The sequence below is a fragment of the Mustela nivalis genome, assembly GCF_964662115.1.
Source record: "Mustela nivalis genome assembly, chromosome: 9".
Taxonomy (NCBI): domain Eukaryota; kingdom Metazoa; phylum Chordata; class Mammalia; order Carnivora; family Mustelidae; genus Mustela; species Mustela nivalis.
Genome location: NC_139028.1, coordinates 92,595,350 through 92,611,311, shown reverse-complemented (window position 1 = coordinate 92,611,311; position 15,962 = coordinate 92,595,350). Strand labels below are relative to the sequence as shown.

The window sequence follows — 15,962 nt, the reverse complement described above, 5'->3', positions numbered from 1 at the left end:
TCACATGCAGACCCGCCCCCTCAATAAAAGCACAAGTAATGTTCCCTAATGTCCTTTCTGTTTTATCTCCACACACACACTTTTCAATTTAGCCAAAATGCAATGACTTTGCACATCCGATCTCGAGAAAATGAATATTCATGAAGCACCTGGGTGTTCAGTCCCTGAACTCTTGTTTCCTTCTCTATATCTTACAAGCTATCTGTAAACTGGTATTATAAATGTAAACACATTCAGTACACATTGACAATTATCATTATCATAAACAAGAATCATAATTACTATTATCTTGCTTAATCATCGCAGCAACGCTGCCAAATTAACACAGATGAAAAAAAACCAAGGCTTAGAGAATTAAGTCATTTATCCAACCTACATAACTTGTAAGGGGGGAATTCAGGATACGAACCCATGTTTATTTGATTCAAAAACCCAATCCCAGCACGGCCCCCAAAGATGAACAAGGGGAGAGAGCAAATTTCCCACAGAAGATTTTTAGTCTAGGATAAGACTGTTCGCTCCAGAATCTTCTCAGTTCATTAGCTGAACTGATTTGTAGCCAATAGTTTCCACCCAGATTCCTCCCCCTTGGATAAGGAGCAGGAAGGAAGCCACAACTATTCAGAATGGCTTTCCCAAACCCTGGGCACCCCCAGTCTTGCCTACTCTCTTGATTTCCAATTACAGCCAATTGCGTTTCAATAGTAATAGCTCCAGCGCAAATAAGACATCTTCCAGTAACCAACTGGCTCCTCTTAAACCCCTTGTAAATGCTTTGGGATTAGCCACTGCATCCCCGTGCCTCCCTAGCCCTGCATCAGAACCTGTGAGAACCGACTGTCACCGCCCTCTATCCACATCTGCCCTTTACTAGACTTCATTCATTTGGTTCCTAACAGCTTGGGTAGGATCCATGCCTTGGGTGGTCGCCTTTGCCTCTCTGCCTCACACATGGGCACACACGTGTACATGTGCACGCATGCACGCATGTGCTTACACACACATATACATGCATGTGAGTCATGTGTTAGAGTATCCCGAAATCTGGCACCACACGTGGGCCGGCCCAGATCACACCAGGGTAAAGGGTGGCTTGGCACACAGCTTGGCTCGTGGAGGGATGCGACTTCAGCTGGAATTAACTAAGTGAGAACTGGCTTCCAGCTCTTAGTTTATGTGCTGCACCTGCTCCTTTCTAGTCCCTCCAGAGTGTGCCAATGACCAAGCCCCAGCATGACGAGGGGTGTTGGGGGGCAGCGCCAGCAAGACCCTCCAGCTTACCTGACCTGCAGGGTTGTATGAGAATCTTCTGCCCCACAAAGCTCCATTGCTAAAGTGGCTTGTCTACCAATGGGGACAGGTGCCTGGAATTCTACCACTAGAACTTCATCTCTGTGGATTCAAGTTTTGGAGCTGCAGAAGACCGTCTCTTAAGATGCACATACTTGGGGCACCTGGGTGGCTCAGTGGGTTAAAGCCTCTGCCTTCAGCCCAGGTCATGATCCCAGGGTCCTGGGATTGAGCCCCACATTGGGCTCTCTGCTCAGTGGGGAACCTGCTTCCCTTCTTCTCTCTCTGCCTGCCTCTTTGCCTACTTGTGATCTCTGTCTGTCAAATAAATAAATAAAATCTTAAAAAAAAAAAGATGCACATACTTGTGAGGGAGAATAAAACAAGGCCTATTAATTAGTAATGCAGGAATGTAAATGATTGCATTGGACTATTTCATTATTTAACACGACCCTCAGGGGGCCAGCACGTGTGAGCATAAATGGGAGGCTTCACTGGGTGAGGGAAATAGGGAACAAGGCAGACCAGAGCACTGGACCCTGGGGAGGAGAGTGTGAGCAGAACTGACTTCATAACCTTGATTTCTACAGCCTGGTGAGGTGACTGGGATGCAGACACTGTTGGGTGACCTTAGATCCCTAGCCTGACTTAGTGACTCAGCCATCCCCTGAAGGTGATCAAGGTGACCTACAGCTCAGGGCAGCTGGGTGCAGAATTAATTAAGGACATGTACAGCGTGCTTATTAAGTCATTACGAGGAATGATTAATTATCATTTCAAAAGTTGCTTGTGGAAGGTGATGGGGAGAGCCTGGAGAGAGAGCTAAGAAAAAGTTTGGGAAATGTGGAAAGGACACAAGGATAGCCCTCATCACTTGCTCTCAGTCCATCCTGGAAAACTGGGTCTTTCTATGTCCAGGATACCATCCCATGGGACAATGGTGGCCAGTGGTGGAGGTGTGAGTAGCAGCAGTCCAAACTGGCTTTATGGGCTTCTGGCTGGGCTGTTGTCTTTTTACCAGGACCCCACATGGCCATTAGTGGCCCCAAGAATCGGGAATACCAAGCACTAACAAGAGGAACTAGTCTGTGATAACTCTATACCTCCCATCATTTCTTGTGTGGCCCCGGTAGCAGGTGTGACCAAGTGCTCTGGCGACCAGGAAAGGAAAACGAGTCCAAGAAAAGTGTGGCTAAACTCAGCCAAGAGAGGTATCTAACCTTGGGTGAAACCTCCTGAGCTGTAGCTTCTTTATCTACAAGACTGGGGATAACACACACGAAAGCTCTCTGTGCAGCATAAAATGCTAGTTGCGTATTATCTCTATTCCTGTGCTCTTCAGGGTCAAAATCTGAAACTCTCATCCATTTTTCCAGAAGCTTTCTCAAATTTTGAGGACAGAGAAGTCATTAAACTTCACAAGGAATAAATGAGGAAGAAGATATGTCTGGGTTGTCATGTGAGGAAGCCTTATTTGGTAAAGGGAATCTCACCCAACAAACAGCCACAGCACCTAAAATTTTAAGCATTTGTCAGTGTTTTCACTAAAAGATTTTTCCCTCCCGAAGGTTCATTTTTAAAACACCTACATGATAGCCAACACAACAAGTGGATGGGAGAGGAATGGGGGAATCCATGGTGGTCTACAGATAGGTCAATATACATTGGTCCACCAAATCAGCCTGCTTTCTAGCAAGACCTTGCTAGACTTGGGGTGGGGGGTAAATTTTGATGAATGCGGGGGATGGGGACAGCTCAAGGAGGCAGGAGCCCTGAAATCAACCATAGAATGTTGGGTTCCAAAAAGTTGCGGAGTGGGAGGAATTGTTCCAAGAGAAGGTGACAAGTAGAAAGAAACATGGTGACTATTGATAGTAAGACTTTTTTGCATAACCCTTTGCAGTTTGGGGCTTTGGTGCATATTTTCTCGCCCGATCCTCACAGCAGCCTGTTTCATGATTATTTTCTTTTTACAGAGAAGAAATTGAGACCCAAGGAACTTCAAGGACTTGCCGAAGTTCCAGATCCAGCCTGGGGTAGAGGCAGGACTCAAAGGAAGCTCCTGAGTCTCCGCGCTCTTTCCGCCACACCCCCACTCCCGAGCTTCACATCTTACCTGCAGGGAATACTCTTTTCTAATTTGAATTTACCCAGCCCAAAGATTTTATCTTCCCTTCCAGAGTGCCTGAGATGTTGGATAGAGATGCTCCATAAGTAGTTGGCTTCTTTCCTCTCCTCTCTGCATTTAGTGGGTCCCTGTCCAGTCTGTTCAGTGGAACAGTCACACTAGCTGACATCCGGGGCACATTGCTGTGTACTGGGTATCTTGCAAATCATATACCTATTTCTCGCTGTAATCTTTAAGATAGTCTCCTATCCACAGTCTACAGAGGCAAAGACCAAAGCTTAGAGAGTAGAAACAGCTTGCCAAAGGTTACTCAGGTGGTCAACAGGGAGTCAGGATTCAAATTCAAGTTGCCTGTCTGAAGCCCATGAAGAAGCATTGTCATCAACACACAAAAGCTACGAGTGGTATCTTTCTCCTTTTTATTTTTTTTTTTTAACTAGCTATTATTCTCAAATTCCCATTCATATAAAAGTTAAGCCCTTAGGAACCATCCTTACTCAAAAATACTTTCATTCATGTTTTTGTAGAACCTATGAACAAGAGGTTCACTACATTATATACCTGGAAGTAGAATTTCTGTTTCCTGTAGTGATGGACACTTTCAGTTTTGCTAGGTAAAGTGGTACCAACATCCACAGCTCCCTGTGGCATATGGAAAAACCATTGCTTGCTCTACTTCCTACCCAAGAATTGGCATTGTGAGAGCTTAAAATTTTTTTCTAACCTAGTAATGTGAAATGGTATCTCATTGTGGTTGTAATTTGCATTGTTTTGATGACTAATGAGGTTGAGCACCTTTTTATAGGCTACTGGCCATTTACATTCCCTCTGTGGTGAAATGCCTTTTCATAGCTTCTGACTCTTTTTCTATATTGGTTTATTTGTCTTTCTTCTTGGGTTTTGGAAGTTCTTTGTAAGATAGTCTGGATACTAACTCTCTGTGAGTTACATGTATAGCATATATTTTATCCTGATTTGTGGCTTGATTTCCACTCAAATGCCCTTTGGTGAATATATTTTGTTTATAATATACTGAATTCATCAATTTTAAAGGGTTCTACTTTGTTTGTGTCTTGTTCTAAAAATCCTCTGCTACTCTGAAATTATAAAATATTTTCCTTTGTTATCTTTTAAAAGTTTTAAGTGCTGGGGCACCTGGGTGGCTCAGTGGGTTAAAGCCTCTGCCTTCGGCTCAGGTCATGATCCCAGGGTCCTGGGATCGAGCCCCACATCGGGCTCTCTGCTCAGCAGGGAGCCTGCTTCCTCCTCTCTCTCTCTCTGCCTGCTTGTGATATCTGTCAAATAAATAAATAAAATCTTAAAAAAAAAAAAGTTTTAAGTGCTTACATACAGCAATGTTTTCAAACATTCTCAGTATTTTTAGTAATTTGTTGGTAAGTGCTTTGGGTTTTCTAGTAGGCAGTCATATTGCCAATTAATAACATTCGTGTTTCTGTCTTTGAATATTTATATTTTATGTATGCATTTTTACCTACTGTGCTTTGCAAGATCTTGGAGCAGAATGTTCAGTAGAGATGGTGAGAGTGAGCACGCTTGTCTTATTCCTGATTTGACCATTGAATAAGATGTTGGCTGTAGGTTTAGATGTGATAAACTTTGTTTCAGATAAGGAATTTCTGGGACGCCTGAGTGGAAAGGTTGGTTTGGCGGCTGCCTTCGGCTCGGGTCATGATTCCAGCATCCTGGGATCGGGTTCCTTGCTCAGCGGGGAGTCTGGTTCTCCCTCTGCCTCTGCCTGCCACTCTGTCTGTCTGTGCTCGCTCTCTCTGACAAATAAATGAATAAAATCTTTAAAAAAAAAAAAAAAAGATAAGGAATTTCCATTGTGAGCTAAGTTTAATAAGATCTTTTTACATGAATATATGTTGAATTATATCAGTGCTTATTCTGTGTCTAAAAGTCTATCTGAATTTCTTGGTTTTTAATCTGTTAATGAGGTGAATTACATTAATAATTTTCCAATGTTAAGCCAACTTTGCATTCCTGATATGAAGTCATGTCAATTTTATACAGGTGCTGTCCTGAGACATTACATTTATCTGAATGAAATTAGTTGTACTGCATTAATCTGACTGGAATTAACAGTTATACCAGCTACATAAAATGAATTGACAAGTATTACCTCTTAGCCTTTTCTCTAGAAAAGTTTGTGTGAGGATTAGAATGATGGGTCCCTTGACTATGTTTGACAGAACTTCCTATAAAGTCAACCTATATCAGATGTTTTCTTTGGGGGAGATTTTAATTCCTGATTTATTTTCTTTAAAGGTCATAGAGCAATTCAGATGTTTCATTCTTTCAGAAACTGGTTTCGTAGGGGCACCTGGGTAGCTCAGTCGGTTAGGCATCCAACTCTTGGTTTCAGCTCAGGTTGTGATCTCAGGTTCATGAGATTGTAGGGCTCTGTGCTTAGCAGGGAGTCTGCTTGAGATGCACTCCCTCCCTCTTCCTCTACCCCTTCCCCCACTCTCTCTCTCTAAAATAAGCAAATAAATCTTTTTTAAAAAAAAGACATTGGTTTTATTATTTGTATTTTTTTGTTATTTATAATTTTGGTCTGTGTTGTCTAAGCTTTCACCTTTATTTATTTTCTCATCATCAGAGCTTTTGCTGCATCTCAGTGTGGTCCCCTTCTGTCATTTCTAATTTCTTGTTTGGGCTTCTTTCCTATTTCCTTCATCCTCTTGTCTTTTCTTCCTATGTGCTGTGCAATTTACCACAATGACCTTAGCTTGGTTGATTTCTTTAAATTTATCCTGTTTGTGATTTTCTGAATCCAGTAGGACATAATTCTTAAAATACGGAAAATCATCAGTTCTCAATATTTTCTCAATATTGCTTTCTCTACTCGTACCCACTTAAGCCCCCATGTTGCATCACCACTTCCTCATATCAGGGAGATCATATGATAGTTGTCTTTCTCCGCTTGACTTATTTCGCTAAGCATGATACGCTGTAAACCTGGTGATTCACAGACCAATACCCCTGGGGATAAAAATATATGTTTATAAAAAATAAAAAATTATATTAAAAAAAAAAAAAAAAAAAAGAAAGTCACTACCACTTTAAAAAAAAAAAATATATTGCTTTCTCTAAACCCTTCTTCTCTCCACTTGTACAACTTTGGTCAGATGTATGTTAGCACTTCCCCAGTTTCCATCACTTCAATTTCCCTTCTCATCCTTTCATGTCTTTTCATAGTTCTTCCATATTTTCCATATTTTGGTCTCTGCTCTATACCTGGGTAATTTCTTGAGATCTATCTTCAGATCAAATAATTAACTCTCCAGCCAGCTTTTGACTCTTGTTACTATTTTTGTTTTCATTTCTTGAAGTCCTATTTGGATATCATCTAAATCTGCCTGGTCATCCTGTTCACTCTTCGTTGTCATCATATGTTTAATATTCAGTTTTCATTCTGGATCTGGATCTATTCCTCCTTTATTGTGCCTTGTTTTCTCATGTATATTGGGATTTTTATTTATGTGAACATAAAAACATTACATATGGGTATTCTTTGTGGCTGGGTTTAAATGGCAATCCATGAGAAAGGATTAGTATTTACTCTTGCCAGTTACTTGAGAAAACTAACTACCTTTTTTTTTTTTTAAGATTTTATTTATTTATTTAACAGGCAGAGATCACAAGTAGGCAGAGAGGAAGGCAGAGAGGGGCAGGGGAAGCAGGCTCCCTGCTGAGCAGAGATTCCTGATTCGGGACTCAATCCCAGGACCCTGAGATCATGACCTGAGCTGAAGGCAGAGGTTTAACCCACTGAGTCACCCAGGCACCCCAGGAACTACTTTTGATATTTGTGTTGAGGTATTTTGTACTGCACAGGTAGTATGTATTGAGGACTTGCTCATAGATAGGTACTTTTGGGAGAAGCAGTTTTTCTCTCTACTGAAGTCCAAAGCTGAGACACACCTCCTTCCTTGCCAATCCTCTTCTTGAGTGGATCTTATTTTCCTAGACATTGTTTCACTGACAGAACAACCTTCTCAGAGGCCTAATTTATGTAAGAATCTCTGTTCTGACATCCACCTTGAGCATTCTCAAGTCCTGTTCTTATCTTCAGATGTTACAAATGCACTTGTCAAAAACACAAAAGAAAACAAAACCAAACACTGAGGGTGTAGGTTTTTGGAGAAGCTGCCATGCTTACCTCTGTCTATGGGTTTGTATTCCAACTTCGGGTTTAGGATCTGAGGCGTTCTCTTCTTTTCTTGCAATATTGGCTAGGCTCCTTGAAAGATTTCTACTTTATTTTTTTTAAAGATTATTTATTTATTTAATTATTTATCTGGGAGAGAGTGAGAGAGGGAGGGAGGCAGGTCAGAGAGAGAAGTAGACTCCCTGCTGATCAGGGATCCAATGTGGGACTCAGTTCCAGGACTCCAGGATCATGTCCTGAGCTGAAGTCAGTTGCTTAACCAACTAAACCACCCAGGCGCTCCTAAAGATTTCTACTTTATATTTTATCCAACATTTAAAATTTTTTTCCCTTTTTTCTGAAGGATTTTGCACTATTCAGTTCTCTGTATTGCTGGAAATATAATGTTTCTATAAGGTTCTTCATCCCAACTTTTCCCACCAAAAAAGCCCTCATTCATACTCAAATTCCTCACTGAGATGTTGATTCTTCTGGGGAGCATTCACTGTCCCACTCACTGCCAAAGCAAAATAAATTAGTCCATTATCTGTGTTCTCGCATACTTGGAACATCTAATAAAGATCTCCCACATTCTTATTTTAGTTATTTGCTTATCTGCTTCCTCCTACTGTTCTGCAAGTTCCTGGCAGAGTGTTTTAATTATCATTTTAGGTTCCATATTTAACAGAGTGCATAACATAACATAAAATGAACAGTTAAATGTGTATTTATTTGGGTTTCAATACAGAAACGAAAAAAACATCATTGTTTACCAAATGAAGTCCAAACTTATTAGCATTTCACGCAAGTACCTTTACAATCTAACTGCAACCTCCTTTCCCAGGTTTATTACTCAATCATTGCATTGTTAATTAATATATTAGCTATCTATCATCATCATTCATACATTTCTTATCTAAGTATTTTTCAAGTGCCTATTATATGCAAGACTCTATGCCGAACAGTGGGACTATCTTCATGGATAAGACAAATATGATTCATGTCTTCATGGAGTATGTTAGCAAAGGGGGACAAATATTAAGTAATTATATAATTATTTAGTTATATCGTGATAAGTATTACAAAGAAAAGATAGAAGCCCTGAGGGATGCTCAGCAAAATACTTTGATGCTCTGATGGAACAGCAGCGTCCTCGGCATATGGAACAGCTCATCCTCTCATTCATTCTGTGTAGCAACAAGGAACCAATCATTGTCCCTTGAATGTGACCATGATGATGCCTGGGCTCAACTGGTTTCGTCTGTCTGATCTGTCCTATCACTCACCTGTCCTCCAACACCTCTGTCTGTCAAAATGTCAAAATCCCACTTCTTTCCCAAAGGTTTTGTCCATGAAGTCTCCCTTGGTATAGAATGTATTTGACTACCTTTTTTCCCCACTTGATATCTTCATTATGGTGTTGACATCCTATGGTGTATGATATCCACATTTATATTCTATGTATTTGAACTATATGAAGGCAAGTGATATATTTTATTTAGCTTGATAACTTTCTGCTATGTAGAATCTCAGTTTGACCACTATTTTCTTCTCTTTTTAAAAATATTATATTTATTTATTTGAGGTGGGGGAAGCAGACTCCCCGTTGAACAGAGAGCTTGATTCGGGGCTCAATCTCAGAATCCTAAGATCATGACCTGAGCCAAAGGCAGATGCTTAACTGACTGAGCCACCTTGGTGCCCCAAGACCACAGTTTACTTCTATGGCAAAGTTACAACCAGACTGTGCCAGACCAGAAACCGCAATGACGTCAAAAAAAAAACTACAAACTGGTTTACCAAGAGAATTTTTGAAAAATCAACCATGCCAAACCACAGGTTCACAGGGTTTTGGACAGGTAGCCAATACCCAGGACCTTTTCAAGCTTAGTACTGTTAACCTACCAATCTGGCACAAAATAAAAAGCCCTGAACTATATAACTTGATTTGGCCATGTTGGGTAACACCAACTGTCTAAGCTCTGCAGGTAGGGAGTTAGTGTGGTATCGTTAACCCCTTCCCTGCTCTTTCCATAAAGAATGGATGCCAAGGACTATTGGCCCCAAATCATTCTGGGTTGGAAGACAAAGTATCTGGGGCCGGAGGACACTCAAGTGAGCTCAAAGCAAGAGTTAAAGTGAAGGCCCACATACAATATTTCCAAATATTTAAAATTTATAAATTAAGTTCACACATAGTTACAAAAAAAATGTTCCATTCTACCACCTTGACAAATACATCCTGAGAAATATATATATATATATATATATATATATATATATATATATATATGACTAGGTTTTAATTTGAAATTCTCTAACACATTGCAAGATGGTGGCTCAAGAAGAACCAGGGACTACATTCTCCAAGAATGCTTCTCCTTCTCTTCCCACCTTTGACTCCATCCTTCACCAAAAGTGCCTTGCATACATATATAAATATCCTAACTCACATATCCAAGCTCCATCGTACTTCCAAAATCAGTACCCATTGGCTTCCTCTCCTAGAGGCACAGTCTATCCTCAGGAGAATAGATCCAAGAAAGAGACCTATACAGGCCCCTGAAGCAAGTTCAAGGCCATTTGGGTAGGAAATTATTGGGTCTAGAAGCATAGTCTTGAGGGAAGGCTAGGGCTTCAGGTGAGCCCTTTCCTTTGGTCCCATGGACCCTTTACCTTACAGGGAGAGTCTTAGCCAGAGAAGATTCAGAGTAGAGTCTCCTGAAAGAATGAGCCTGGATCAAGAGGCCCTCTCACTTGCATCCTAGGACAGTGTCATGGAAAGGACCTAGGATTTTGTACTAAATAAAGTTAACAAAGAGGAATTTCCAACACTTCAATATGATACCCTTTGATGGCATGTGAAGAGAAATACGCAAAGAAACAACCATGTAATGATGGAGGCAGAGACTGGAGTGATACATCTATTAGCTAAGGGGTATCAAAAATTGTCAAGAACCACCAAGAACTAGGAAGAGGCAAGGAAGGATTTCTTCTCTAGAGCCATCAGAGGGCATGGCTCATCTGACATCCTGAATTCAGACTTCTAGCCTCCAGAACTGTGTGACAATAAATTTTTGTTGTTTTAAGCCATCCCATTTGTGTGTGGGAAACTAATATGATCCTTATGCATAGTTTTATTACAGTAAGTCTTAAAACTTTGTATGAGTCATGTGGGTTTGATTTTTTTCATGATTGCTTTAGACATTCTAAGTTATTTACAATTCTATGTGTATTTTAGAATTCCTTTGTCATTTTCTACAGAAAAAAAAATCATGCTGGGATTGTACAGAATCAATAAACCAATCTGGAGAACATTGTCTTAAAAATGAGATTTCAGATTATGCTGAGTGAAATAAGTCAAGTAGAGAGAGTCAATTATCATATACTTTCACTTATTTGTGGAGCATAACAAATAGCATGGAGGACAAGGGGAGATGGAGAGGAGAAGGAAGTTGAGGGAAATTGGAAGGGGAGGTGAACCATGAGAGACTATGGACTCTGAAAAACAATCTGAGGGTTTTGAAGGGGCGGGAGGTGGGAGGTTGGGGAAACCAGGTGGAGGGTATTAGAGAGGGCAAGGATTGCATAGAGCACTGGGTGTGGTGCAAAAACAATGAATACTGTTACGCTGAAAAGAAATTAAAAAAAAAAAGAAGGGAAAAAAATGAGATTTCAGTCCATGAACATAGTATATAATTCCATATACTTAGTTAAGTTTTCTTTCATTTCTCTCAGCAGTGTTACACAGTTTAAGGTGTAGAGATCTTGCACATCTTTTGTTAAGTCCAGTTCTAAGAATTTTATGTTCATGTATTTGTTAATACATTTTTTTCAATTTTGTTATCCAACTATTTGTTCTTACTATATAAAATAAAATTTTTTTTGGTATATAAGCCTATTATCTTGTGACTTTGCTAATTTCACATTAATTACAATGGTCATTTTGTAGATTTCTTTGGATTTCCTATGTAAGAAAATTTTTCATTTGAAATGCAGTTTTCATGACTTCCATCCACTCTTTATGCCTTTTATCTCTTTTTACTGCAAGTTATTATCATTACATGAGTGCTGGGTACAGATTTTATTCTCTCAGCTCAGTGCATGATCTTGAAAAATGGTGAAATTTCATGGGCTTACTTGCCTCTTCTGATATCCTGAGATTATGCAGAGGCAGGCAGGGACTTCTTTTCACATTGATGTTTCACATAACTTTCCTTAGACTGTCTTGCACTGACTCAGTTTGCTTCTCCCTAAGTCGAAGAATCATAGCAAAACAAAACAAAACAAAACAAAACAAAAAAAACACCCAAGAATGTGTCTGTTTATGTTCAGGATTGTTTATTTAGGTCAGGAGAGACATTAAAAATGCTGATGAGCTGTTCAAGATTTTTTATTTCTTCTCTTGTCTTTCCCTTTTACATTGTATAATGTACATTTTTTAATATAATGCTATATTCTTTATTTAGTAACTACTGAATTCTGAATTTTTTTTTTTGCTTCCTTTAAATTTCCTTTGTATTCATTTTGTTGGGTATTTGGAGGAGGATAGTACATGATATGGCTTCATTTTTCTATCTTTATCAAGAAGTTCCATACTTTGCCTTCAGCAGAGGGAACTTAAACTCAAATACTAGAGTCTAAAAAATAGCATACAAAAAAGAAATGGGCTGTATGGACCTGTAGGGAAGAGAGGTCCCAGAATTTGTCTAGAGAAGCAATTACTACTCTTCTTGTTCCTATAAAATGTTTTGTAGGGACATGCAATGAGGTCTCAGGATTTTTAAAGAAAAGCTAGAAATCATATTTTTAAAATTTTTTTATTGAAAAATCTTGCAATAAAATCTTGCAATAAATCTTGCATCTTGCAATAAAAGAAATTTTTTATTAACATATAATGTATTATTAGCCCCAGGGGTACAGGTCTGTAAATCACCAGGTTTATACACTTTTTTTTTTTTAAGTAAATCTCTTTCTTTTTAAATGTTGGCTACTAACTAAAAAGAAAAAAAAATTCTGAGGGCAAAAATAAATATTGGCAACCTGGATGTAGCTGTCATACTACCAGTACCTTTTAGAGAATCACTTCATGGAGGGCTCAGCCAGTCCTCTGGTGCTATTGTAAGTCAGAGCAGAATTTTTACTTGAGTATTCTGAAGCAGTTCATCAAACAAATGAGCAAGTCATTAGCAATATTGATTTCCAAAAGCATTAGTACAATCTCTTCAAACTAATGAGGAAAAATACTTGTCTGTTAAAAGTTTTATAACCAGTTAAGCAGTTAGTTAAGAGGAGGGCAAAGGGGTACTTGGGTGGCTCAGTGTGCTAAGTGCCTGCTTTCAGCTCAGATCATGAAGCCAGGGTCTGGGATGGAGCCCAATTTGGGCTCCATGCTCAGTGGAGAGTCTGCTTCTCCCTCTCGTTCGGCCCCTCCCCTCCATGCTCTCTCACTCACTCTCCCTCAAATAAATGAGAAAATAAAATCTTTTTTTTTTTTAAGTGAGGGCAAAATTAAGACTGCCTTTTCTGGGGCACCTGGGTGGCTCAGTGGGTTAAGCCGCTGCCTTCGGCTCAGGTCATGATCTCAGGGTCCTGGGATCGAGCCCCGCATCAGGCTCTCTGCTCAGCAGGGAGCCTGCTTCCCTCTCTCTCTCTCTGCCTGCCTCTCCGACTACTTGTGATTTCTCTCTGTCAAATAAATAAATAAAATCTTTAAAAAAAAAAAAAAGGGAATTTCAAGGGGTTCAAAAAAAAAAAGACTGCCTTTTCTATTGGTTTTTAATATTTTTAGTTACCTTTAATGTTATGAAATTTTATCATGTTTTTTAAGCATAAAAGTACCAAGAGAAAATACATTGCAGACTCTAAACTATTGAAAGACATGTTTTAGTAAGAAGAAAATCAAACCCCTATCAAGGATGTGAGAGTGATGATGATCACAAGACTGGAAAGCATGCCAATAAATTTAACTAATTATCTGTTAATTTAAAATTGCATTTTGTGTATTTTAGAAGGTCAAAGTAGAACTCAGTCAATACAAACAAGGTAAGGATTTGCAATAATTAGGTTTATCCTGTGCTAAGTTCTGAGTCTTGGTATGAAAGGGTAGACATATAATGTGTTGACGAACTTTAGAATTTCTTAGAAAACAACCTTCAGTTACATATGTGTGGCAAGTTAAAATTCCATTCAACATATTTTTTGTTTCTGGTGAAGTTGGCTTTCTTTTGAAATAACAATACTTCTCTAAACTGTTACCATTGGGTTTGGTTATTTGACTTATGCAGCCATTGAAATATAATTGGGAATAATATGTGTTATGGTCAAATGGAAGTTTTCAGAGCTTTTACCAAGGATTCAGTGTGAACCTCACCATGATCTTTTTTCTTGTGCCTCCAGACTGGGGTTGTCAGATAAAACACAGGATATCCAATCCAATTTGAATTTCAGGTAAACAACAAATAGGAAACCATTGTTAGTATAAATATGCCCCATGCAATATTTGTGACATACATACACTAAAACTGTTGCTCATTGATTATCTGAAATTCAAAGGTAACTGAAATAAATACCCCTCACAAAAATTAAGCTCAAAATGCATTACAGACTTAAATATAAAATGCAAAACTATAGGGCGGTGAGAGGATGAACAACAAGTTTAACGCATTGAAAGATGATGACAGTGGGGACCATGATCAGAATGAAGAAAACAGCACACAGAAAGATGGTATGAAGGAAAAAATGGAACAAGACAAGAATCAGGGCAGCAGTAAGAGGAAGGCTGTTGTGCCTGGACCAGCAGAGCATCCCCTGCAGTACAACTATACTTTCTGGTACTCCAGAAGGACCCCTGGCCGTCCCACCAGCTCACAGAGCTATGAACAGAATATCAAACAGATTGGCACCTTTGCCTCCGTGGAGCAGTTTTGGAGGTTTTATAGCCACATGGTACGTCCCGGGGACCTGACAGGCCACAGTGACTTCCATCTCTTCAAAGAAGGAATTAAACCCATGTGGGAGGATGATGCAAATAAAAATGGTGGCAAGTGGATTATTCGGCTGCGGAAGGGCTTGGCGTCCCGTTGCTGGGAGAATCTTATCCTGGCCATGTTGGGGGAGCAGTTCATGGTTGGGGAGGAGATCTGTGGGGCTGTGGTCTCTGTCCGGTTTCAGGAGGACATTATTTCAATATGGAATAAGACTGCCAGTGACCAAGCAACCACAGCCCGAATCCGGGATACGCTTCAGCGAGTGCTTAATCTACCTCCCAACACCATTATGGAGTACAAAACCCACACCGACGGCATCAAAATGCCAGGCAGGCTGGGCCCCCAAAGGCTCCTTTTTCAAAACCTCTGGAAGCCATGGTTGAATGTGCCATGACCCTCTCCCTCTCTGGATGGCACCATCATTGAAGCTGGCATCACCGGAGTCTCTTGTTCTGTTGGCGTGCTACCTGGAAGATCCTTCTGTCCTGGACAAGAGGAATTGGAAGAGCATTTTATGTTTTAAGAACAGGCTGACACGCAGCAGCTACAACAACAGCTGAGATCATTTAATAAATGATGCTAAACTAAAAAAAAAAAAACATGCAAAACTATAAAACTCTTAAAAAATAAAAGAGGAGAAAACCTAGATGACCTTGTATATGACAATGACTTTTTTAGAACAAAAGATATAATCCATGGAAGAAATAATTCATAAACTGAACTGCATTAAAATTTAAAACCTCTGCACCGCAAAAGACGATGTCAAGAGGATGAGAAAACGAGCCACAGAGTGGGAGAAAATATTTGCAAGAGACACATCTGATAAAGAACTATATCTAAAACTAAAAAGCAAGAGAACAAATAACCTGATTTTAAAATGGGCCAAAGACCTTAACAAACACCTTACCAAAGAAGATAAACAAATGGCAAATAAACATATGAAAAGATACCCCACGTCATATGTCACCAAATACAAATTAAAACAAGATACCCCTACATATCTATTAGAATGACCAAAGTTCAGAATACTGACAACATCAAATGCTGGTAAGGATGTGGAGCAACAGGAACTCTCAATCTTTGCCAATGGAAATGCAAAATGGTACAGCCACTTTGGAGAACAGTTTGGTGATTTCTTACGAAATCAGCATATTCTTAGCATATGCTCCAGTAATTGTGATGCCAAAAATGAACCCTAAAGTCAACTCTAGGCTTTGAGTAATTGTGGTATGTCAGTGTAGGTTCATCAGGTAGAACAACTCTATCACTCTGGGGAGGATGTCAATGGTGGAGAAGGCTATGTATGGAGTAGGGATGAGGAATGAGGAGTAGAAAAGAAATTTATGTCTTTTTTGTGAAGTTTGCTGTGACCTTAACACTG

The 15,962-nt window shown here is 39.6% G+C and overlaps 1 pseudogene across 1 annotated transcript; it reads left to right on the top strand.

Annotated features, from left to right (window-relative positions):
* Positions 1-14,231: 14,231 nt before the first annotated feature.
* Positions 14,232-15,180, top strand: LOC309841365 (eukaryotic translation initiation factor 4E type 2 pseudogene; annotated as a pseudogene). The gene has a single exon. The product of its transcript is annotated as a eukaryotic translation initiation factor 4E type 2 pseudogene (transcript).
* Positions 15,181-15,962: the final 782 nt, after the last annotated feature.